Genomic DNA, 9320 nt, shown 5'->3' on the forward strand with positions numbered 1-9320 from the left:
GATCATAGAAAACCGCTTCGCGGCGCGGAGTGCTCGTGCCGCCCCCCATCATATGTCATGAAATAATGCCGCCCCGGGCGGCTGCCCGCTTCGCCCGTGCCTAAAACTGCCACTGTTTGTAGGCATGCAACTAGCAGAGCTGCTGTTAGGCCTAAAGCAAAATAGTAAAGCATAGCCTACTTCCGAATGTTTATTTTTTTTTTTTTTTTTATAAGACACCCGCAAGCAAGAATTAGTTCACATCTGAGTGTAGGCTACAAACGTGATTAACTATTAGTACTATAACTAATAGCACTTTTTATTTCCTGGTTTTAAAATATAAACGCTCAATGATGTCGGGGGACGCACGTCAAATGAGACACCTGGCAGAGACTGCTGCACTTTTGGACACAATGGTCCATGAGTTGAAGGAATAATTACCCAGAATCCTGCAGGAGAACGAAGAGCTTAAATCAAAATGCAGTGATTAAGAGCTTCGGTTGACTAATCAACCGAAACCTAACATCCAGGGGGTTGGTTCTGAACATGGGACGACTTGTGACATACGAGTCCAGTGTGGTAATGTATCTCCATAGCTTTTACTGACAGTATTTCAAGGTTGTGTTGCATACTATATGCAGTCAGTGCATACTACATATAAAGTCCAAGGTGGTATAGCTCTTACTGACAACATTTAAATGCTGTGTTGCATATTATATCTAGTCAGTTCTATGGATTCTTATGAATTATATTGTGTCATCCTGAACTAAGGAGGATTTCAGTGCTTCTTTGGTGTTCCATGAGCTACATTTGGTTGTACATTTTGGTAATGTGCAACTTCACCATTCCTCTACTCAGTCAATACGTGTTGCAAAAGCGTGACACTAATTTATAATGTCAGGATTCTTAGATAGGCCTTAGCCTACATCATAATGTCACTATAGTTCATTAATAAATGCAGTGGTGTTACATCTGGTGCTCAAAGTTATTGTTTTGCTTTTACGGGTATCCCATTTTACTCCATTGGAAATCATTTGAAACCTTTAACCTGCAAGCACAAGCCTGCAGATTCTCAGCACACTCCAGGGAATCAGCATTTATCGGTATAGGGTGGAGTGTGCTTTGTTTGCTTACAATCGATGTATACATCAAGAGGCTGCCCACTGCAGAGTCATTGGGTGGTGCTTTGCCTTGTCCAGCTCCACCTTTGTTAGAACAAGTTCAAGTAACATCTAGCTGCAGCCCCGGAGAAGCCCCTGGCGTGTCACACGTCTGGGATGAGGGATGTTTTCTTGGCGGGACGGAAAAAACTAAGAACAAAAGAGAGACGCACATTTCAGTTTCACTGCCCGATCGGTACCGGAAACCTGATTTGTTCTACTTAACCATCAGCCTAGCCATAACCTTAACCCCTAAACCTATCCATGGCTTAACCTCCAAACCTTACCATCAACCTAACCATAACCCTGGCCCTAGCCTTAACCCCTTAACCTAACCATAACCCTAATGTTAACCCCTAAACCTTACCACAACTGGGTTCATTTGCCAGCGTAAACCTAATGAGCTAGACTGGGTTCAGAGAGGTGGAGCTTGACTAGGTCTAGCTCCGCCCTTTCGGCTCTGCAGTGAGCACCACTTGGATAAACCCTGAATGACATGAATAACGAAGAAGTCGGTGGCCATGATTGTTTACGTTTAGTATTTGTACACAATAAAAGTATTAAATGTTAGCACGTGTAGCATATCCCACACTATCACGTTGATGTGTGTTTCTGAAGACGAGACCCAACGATGCAATGGTATAGACTTGCAGTTTCTCACCAAAATAAGTCGTACAGGTTATAATACTATTCTATTGAGCTAGATTGGACTCTATCCTGAGAGCATCTCAATGACTAACGTACAGTAGTTTGTTGTCATTCTTGTTACATTTTCATATTTATATTTTCATTATATTTGATAAATTTTCCACGAATCCACAATGATTTCATAACACTTTTAAAGGATTCACCGGCTCTGTTAAGACCCCAAGTAAATTGTCCCGATGTAAAACAGATTGATAGATCAGTTATATGATGTGATTTTATACATTTGCTTCATATGAATCTGATCATTCTGAAGTTAAGCTAAAAAGCCGATTTATTTATCTTCTCTTCACATGCACAAACATTCGGTCAGTAGTCTTTTACTCCAGATGTTTGATTATCTACATATCCTCAACTCAGAAATGGACAGAAACCCAAACATTAAGCTATTACTTATGAATAGCCTGTTCTCAAATGTTTATCAATTGGTTGTGTCATATACTGGTTGTGTAATTTTAACATACAAGGAATCTGCAATCTTGCAGTATTTATTTTAATAAAGGATGTTTGTATTATTATTTGGACAGCGTTCTATTTGTTATTTTTGTACCAGACCTCTGTTGCAACAAACAAGGGTTCAGAAAGTCATTGCCAGGAAACGAGGAGCAGCAAAAGGAGGATCAGAGAAGGGGAGGTTACCAGAACCGGCCTTACCCTTTGAATTTTATGGAGAAGGACCTTCAATCAAGGTTTGTTTGACACCTGTGTTTGTGATTCATAGACTGACTACTTTGTCTTAAATGTCTTGTTTTTTGTTGGATTTATTTTTCTTTCATTCAATCTATTCAAAATGCATATTCCCTGACCAGGATGGGATTCTGGAGCCAGCCCTGGTCCTCAAAAAAATGTAAAAGAACTTTCCAGGTAAAATCCCTGCATATACACAATCCATGTATATGTGTGTGTGTGTGTGTGTGTGTGTGTGTGTGTGTGTGTGTGTGTGTGTGTGTGTGTGTGTGTGTGTGTGTGTGTGTGTGTGTGTGTGTGTGTGTGGGTGTGTGTGTGTGTGTGTGTGTGTGTGTGTGTGTGTGTGTGTGTGTGTGTGCGTGTATGTGTGTGTGTGTGTGTCAGGGACGCGGGAAGTGGGGGTGCTTAGGGTGCTGCAGCACCCGCCCCCCTGGCGGCCTCTGGCTGTAACCGCAAGTGAGAAGGTTTTCTGAAAAAAATCAATACTTTTTTTTTTTAATATATTTTTATCATACAACATGATTTTTCATTAAATTATTGACATCCACCCTTTTTATGATATTTATCATATTATCATTTCATTTTATTTAGAACATTGTCTGAGTAGGCTGACGTAGGCTATGACGCACAACGCAGAACTGTCGATAGCTGAATATCGTACTATGCTGATTTACATAAGCATGTTGGTGTTCAACATCTGTTGTAGTAAACATTCTAAAACTGGTGTAAAATGTTGCTGCCATATTAATAGACACGTTGAATGTTATCGTTATGATTCTGGAATCCCGCACGTAAACTGGTTGGCAAAAAAAGAGCAAAGACGGACGGTTCACTTGACCGAGAAACCGTCACTTTCCTCATATCAGACAACTCGTAACTCTGGATGAAAATGAAGGCTTTCTTTTATTGTCACTTTCCTTTTAAACCTTTAGAAATAACCTCCTGAATCCTTGTTATAACGCTGTGTATAATCCCGGACCGCAACAGCTTGTCGGCATGTTGTTAGTGTGTGAAATTCAGCACACTATCAGCCGAGTTGACTCTAATTTCCACATTGTTTACTTGCTGACGTTTGTGAATAACAGTGGCGAGTTGGCAGAACTCTTTTTACACACCAGTAGAGTGTTTATCAGAGCGGAGCCCTGAATCTGACATCACCCGTCATCTCGTCTCTGTAAACAATGGATGTTGCGCAGCATTTATTATGACGTCATTTTATAGACTCTCTCTCAGCACCCCCCCCCCCCTTGGACTGACTTCCCGCGTTCCTGGTGTTACCCCCTATGTTTTATTCGATACATCGACAGTGTTACCCCTTATGGGTTTTTCCTGACGACAGATAAAAAAACCCTTATGTTTTTTTTCATGACGACCAATAAAAAACCAAGTTATTTTTTTGCGGGGATCCGAACATGAGCTGTTTAGAGTGTTAACCTCTGAACTTCACAATGCACCATCAAGACACCGTATAACGTCATCACAAAGGTTATACTTGACTTTATAAGTCGCATGAAATAGAGACATGAGTCTTCCAACATCAACCGGACTGGAACCCCGGTCTCCAGGGGGTTAGGCAGAGTAAACTCCACTGCACCACTGAGGCGATGACTAAACACATAAATCAATCGTCAACAAAGAGGATATACATGACATTAAAATGTATGTGTGTATTTCTATTATTTCCCTTATGTTTTTTTTCATGATGACCAATAAAAAACAACAGTGTTACCCCTTATGTTGTTTTTCACGACGACCAATAAAAAACAACAGTGTTACCCCTTATGTTTTTTTTCATGACGACCAATAAAAAACAACAGTGTTACCCCTTATGTTTTTTTTCATGACGACCAATAAAAAACAACAGTGTTACCCCTTATGTTTTTATTCATGATGAGCCATAAAAAACAACAGTGTTATCCCTTATGTTTTTTTTCATGACGACCAATAAAAAAAGGTACAGTGTTACCCCTTATGGTTTTTTTCGTGACTACCAAAGAAAAACGACAGTGTCACCCCCTATGTTTAACCCTAACCCCTATGTTTTAATTGATAAAGATCGACAGTGTTACCCCTTGTGTTTTTTTTCATGAAGACCAAAGAAAAACAACAGTGTCAACCCCTATGTTATATTTGATAAATATCGACAGTGTTATGTTTTTGCGGGGATCCGAACATGAGCTGTTTAGAGTTTTAACCTCTGAACTTAACAATGCACCATCAAGACACTGGATAACGACATCAATGTCGTTCTGCTAGTTGGCAGAACTCTTTTTACACACCAGTAGAGTGTTTATCAGAGCGGATCCCTGAATGTGTCGTCACCCGTCATCTCGTCTCTGTAAACAATGGATGTTGCGCAGCATTTATTATGACGTCATTATATAGATTCTCTCTCAGCACCCCCCCCCCTCGGACTGACTTCCCGCGTCCCTGGTGTGTGTGTGTGTGTGTGTGTGTGTGTGTGTGTGTGTGTGTGTGTGTGTGTGTGTGTGTGTGTGTGTGTGTGTGTGTGTGTGTGTGTGTGTGTGTGTGTGTGTGTGTGTGTGTGTGTGTGTCTCCAAGCCTGTGTCTCCGGGCCTAGGAGCACACCCAAGTGTGTGTGAGTGTGTATTTGCTTTTGCTTCTTTCCCATGTAATCCTCTTTGTGTCCGTCCACAGATCCAGTGACTCTCCTTGAAAAAGGCCAGAAGGTTGACCACAACAAACTCCTAATGGCAGGAAACACGTTGTGTCACTTTGAAAGGGTTGAAGAATCTGAACTGGAATCTGCACCAGGAGAAGGGCCACCACAAAATATCTCTCTGCCAGTTTTGAGAGTCGATGAAACCATGGCAAATGAAGATAATGTTACAATGCAGACATCTTTGAACAGTGAGGTTATATCTGAACATCCTATTCAGGTATCAGATGTGTGTCTTTCTCAAGGGTGCATCTTGCGATTCCGAAATCGACTTGTAAGAAACTGGGGTTGACGTCCAGACAAAATGGACGTCAGCACCGATGAACAAATGCGGGGGTCCCCTGAAAAGAAGAGTGAAGGGCAAAGTTTCTTCTAAGACCGTTAATCTTGACATCAGAAATTGTCCGTCAATTATTTCTGTAGCAACTTCCAGAAGAGGACGACCACCAAAGAAGGCCAGTCTACCTGAGCTCCATTCCCAACCTGATCCGGAAACCAGTTGCGTAACGGGACGCCCAGGTTGGAGGCCTCGGAGTTGTGTTAATCAACTTCCATTGCAGGGGGGACTATGTCACCTTCTCCATCCTCTGATATTCTCCCGGCACCAGAGACGCCCTCCAAACATGAAGAGTTAGAGCAAGATAGTCGTGACTCATGTTCCCTGTTAGGCAGCTTCTCTCCCTAGAGGGTACTTTGTGGAAGATGCAGAACTATCGGGTTCACATCAAGTATACAAGGAGATGGAGGAAAACGTTGTTCCCTCAGCAGCTGAGGGTTTGGAACCCCCTCCGTCGGAGGTACCGAAATCCAAATCCATGGAACCAAGAAAACCGAGTCACAACCCAGAACGACAGGAGGCACTGCTACACACTGGAGCCATACATCCTCAAATCACCACATTAGACGCTCTTGATAAGACATCTTCTCAGCCAAAGATGACAGTGCCAGCCCAAACCTAGAATACGGCTGGTTTTACATCCTCAAATGCTCCTTTGACACCAAGCGTTTCTATGTCCTGTGTCGCCTCAAACGAAAGCCAAAGAATGTGCTTCTTAGACTTAGACTTGGCTTTATTGATCCTTTTGGGATGACTCCCTCAAGGAAATTGAATTTCCAGTAGCTTACAGAAACACAACACAATATATATATACAATATAAGATAAAACAATAAACTCTTTGCTAACTATAAAAAGTAAATAATAACAGTAAGCAATAAACCCTTAGCTAATATAGAAAGTAGAGATAAGAATAGAAGTAAAACAGGATTCAAGTAAAATAAAATAAATGTAGAGAACTGTATAGAGGATAATTACAGATAAATATATGTCTGTATATGGCATTGTGTTTTCATACAGTGGATAAATAAATAAATGACAAATGATATTTCGCAGAAATTAGCAGTTCTTCTTATCCCTCTGCTTTAGTTTTCCAAGTGTCCAACTGCCTGCCTGCTTTAGATCAGTCCACAAAAAGACACTGTTCCTCAACTTCCTCTCGGTACCGGTAATTCCGATGTGTCTGCCAGTACTCCATCTGCAGTTGTCCCTTCCAAGACTCTGTCAAAGTCATCCACAAAATTAAAGCAACTTGCTGTCATAACTCAAAAATCACATTGCATTGGGAGCAACATGTACACGGGCTCAGTCACGTCTGCAAAACTCTTTTACGTCGATATCAACAGTAGAAGCATCCTGTGATAGGTTTTGCATTTCAAACACAACGAACATATCTGAAACTATGTTAGCTTCCACTCAACCAATAATACAAAGGAAGTCATCTAACCTTCCAGATATTGAGGAAAATGCAGCTTGTTTAAAGACAGAAAACATGGTCTTTCAGATGCAAACAACATGTTTTGTGAACTGCGGGCCAACATTACAGACATTACCCTTATCTAGTCCCTCTAACTCCAGCTCCAGCAAGGCTTTTACAAAGGATTGTCTTTGAAAGCAATGAAGCGGGATGCACAGGAGGAAACACAGGCTTCCCCTATCCCCCTCAACAATGACCGGTTCATCCCCTCCCAGAGATAACTAAAACCCAGTTTTTTGCACAGCTGTCCATGGCCCCGGTGGTTCCCCATCAGCAAAAGGTATTGCTACGTTTGGACCCATGTCATTTTTTTTCATGTCATATTTATGTCGGATGAATATTACATCATTCTAATAATAAACCAGTCCTTCTTTTCTACTTTCGGGAATCCCTCAACGATAGTGTGGATTGTGTAGTTGCAGAGACGGTGCCTGATACGAAAAGGTCATGTGAAACGACTTAAACGAGCAGGACCTTCCCACGGCACGGAGACGACCAGTAAACCCACAGAGGACATTCCTAAAGTTGAACATTTGGAGACAGATGAATACCGCCCTGACAAGGCAGGAGAGCTCGCCCTAAAGCCAGATTCTGCGAGTCCAAAATACAACGCTAATAAACCAACTCCCTGTGGTCTCAAAGGCTTTAGATTAGTGACAAACAAATTAAGCCCTTCTGCTAAAAAGCGCAGATTAAATCCAGAAAAGCCTAGACCTAAAGAGAGTGTTGGTTTGGTCAACAGTGCTTTTAGTTTGAGGACAATAAAGACTGAGGCAGTTTGGATACCACCAATACTAGAAGACATTAAACCACCCCCGGGAAATGATAGCCCCTGCGACCGGCTTCCTACAAAGTGGTCAACTAGATACGCAACTCCTAAACGGCTCACCAGTCCTCGTCTTGTCACACGAAAGCATCGGCCACCCTTCACTCAGTCTGGTTCCAGTTCCAGTTCAAACAACAGCCCTTCTGGCCCAAGAACCGTTAGATACTCTCAACCCACAGCTGCAGAAACGTCCCCACCTCCCGTTACTATGGCATCCATCCACGGTCAACAGAGAACATCTGCCCAGAAATCAGTGTGTGTGGCCGTGTCTTCAGCAGCAAAGCAGCCCTGCATAAGCACATCAGCCTCCATTCAGGCAAGAAGCTCTTCTCCTGCACCCTCTGCAGTGAGATCTTCCCAGACTCGCAGGTGCTAACTCAATTACAATCAGGGCATTTAGAAGACGCTTTTATCCAAAGCGACTAAGGCCCCGTTTACACGAGGACGCTTGCGGGTAAAAACGACAAAATATTTTTTCGGAAGTGCCTTTCGTTTAGACGGTGACGGCGTTTTTGGGGCTTAGAAACGCAAAAATCTGAAACCACCCTACAGAGTGGAAATCTTGAAAACGCTCCGCCGTAGCGTTTCCGTCTACACTGCCAAGACGCAAAACTCTGCTCAGATCTGCTCACGTTGCGTACGCGTTTACGTCACATACATGCCCCAGTACAGGGAAATAAACAAAAATGTTGAATTATTTCCATGCGTCGGACCGTCAAGCTGCTCTGGCAGCTCCAATAAATTTACAGGAGTCTTTCCACGAAATGTACAGATATTATTACTGAACAGAGAAGGATCTGTAATTATGTTTTGGTTTTCGCGGCGCAGATAAGAGAAGGAAGATTCTACGCAGACATGGCGGTGTTGTGTAATAGCGTATCACAGCACCATCTAGCCGCCTGACATGCATACCCAATCTAATTCCACACACTTTTGCGTCACCGTATGCACGCAGATTTCCTCTCGAAAACGCTTGTCTAAACGCGGAATAAAATGTGAAGACGCCCCGCCACTTTTGCGTCTTGTGTTCAGACCGTCATCATGTAAACGTAGCCTTACATCGGTTAATACAAACATTGACGGCAGAGTCAACCATGCAAGGCGACAGCCAGCTCATCAGGAGCAGTTAGGGTTAAATGTGGTTAATTGTCTTGCTCAGGGACACATCAACTCTCAGCTAGGAGGAGCTGGGGATCGAACTAGCAACCTTTCGGTTACAATACAACTAGGGATGCACCGAAATGAAAATTCTTGGCCGAAACCGAAAACCAAAAATTAGGAAACCAAGGCCGAAAACCGAAAGACCGAAAGAAATTATTATGACAATTATTAGTACCATTTAGGGTTGCCGCGGTATACGGTATTGGAACCGGAGAGTGGAACTGAACTGAAATCCGGTGCAGCAGTTTATCAGTTGCATGATGCATCATGTGATACAAGAGACAAAGAGTTTAAAAACGATTTCACAAAG

At 42.5% G+C, this 9320-nt stretch overlaps 1 long non-coding RNA gene across 1 annotated transcript in view; it reads right to left on the reverse strand.

Moving 5' to 3' along the window:
- The window catches only part of LOC132454711 (uncharacterized), a 43781-nt gene extending 41521 nt beyond the window's left edge, over positions 1-2260 (reverse strand). The window contains exon 1 of the long non-coding RNA XR_009524981.1: positions 2225-2260. This is a non-coding gene — a long non-coding RNA (uncharacterized LOC132454711). The remainder of the gene's footprint in view (positions 1-2224) is intronic.
- Between the last annotated feature and the right edge of the window lie 7060 nt (positions 2261-9320).

This window comes from Gadus macrocephalus, chromosome 3 (genome assembly GCF_031168955.1).
Source record: "Gadus macrocephalus chromosome 3, ASM3116895v1".
NCBI classification, from domain to species: Eukaryota; Metazoa; Chordata; class Actinopteri; order Gadiformes; family Gadidae; genus Gadus; species Gadus macrocephalus.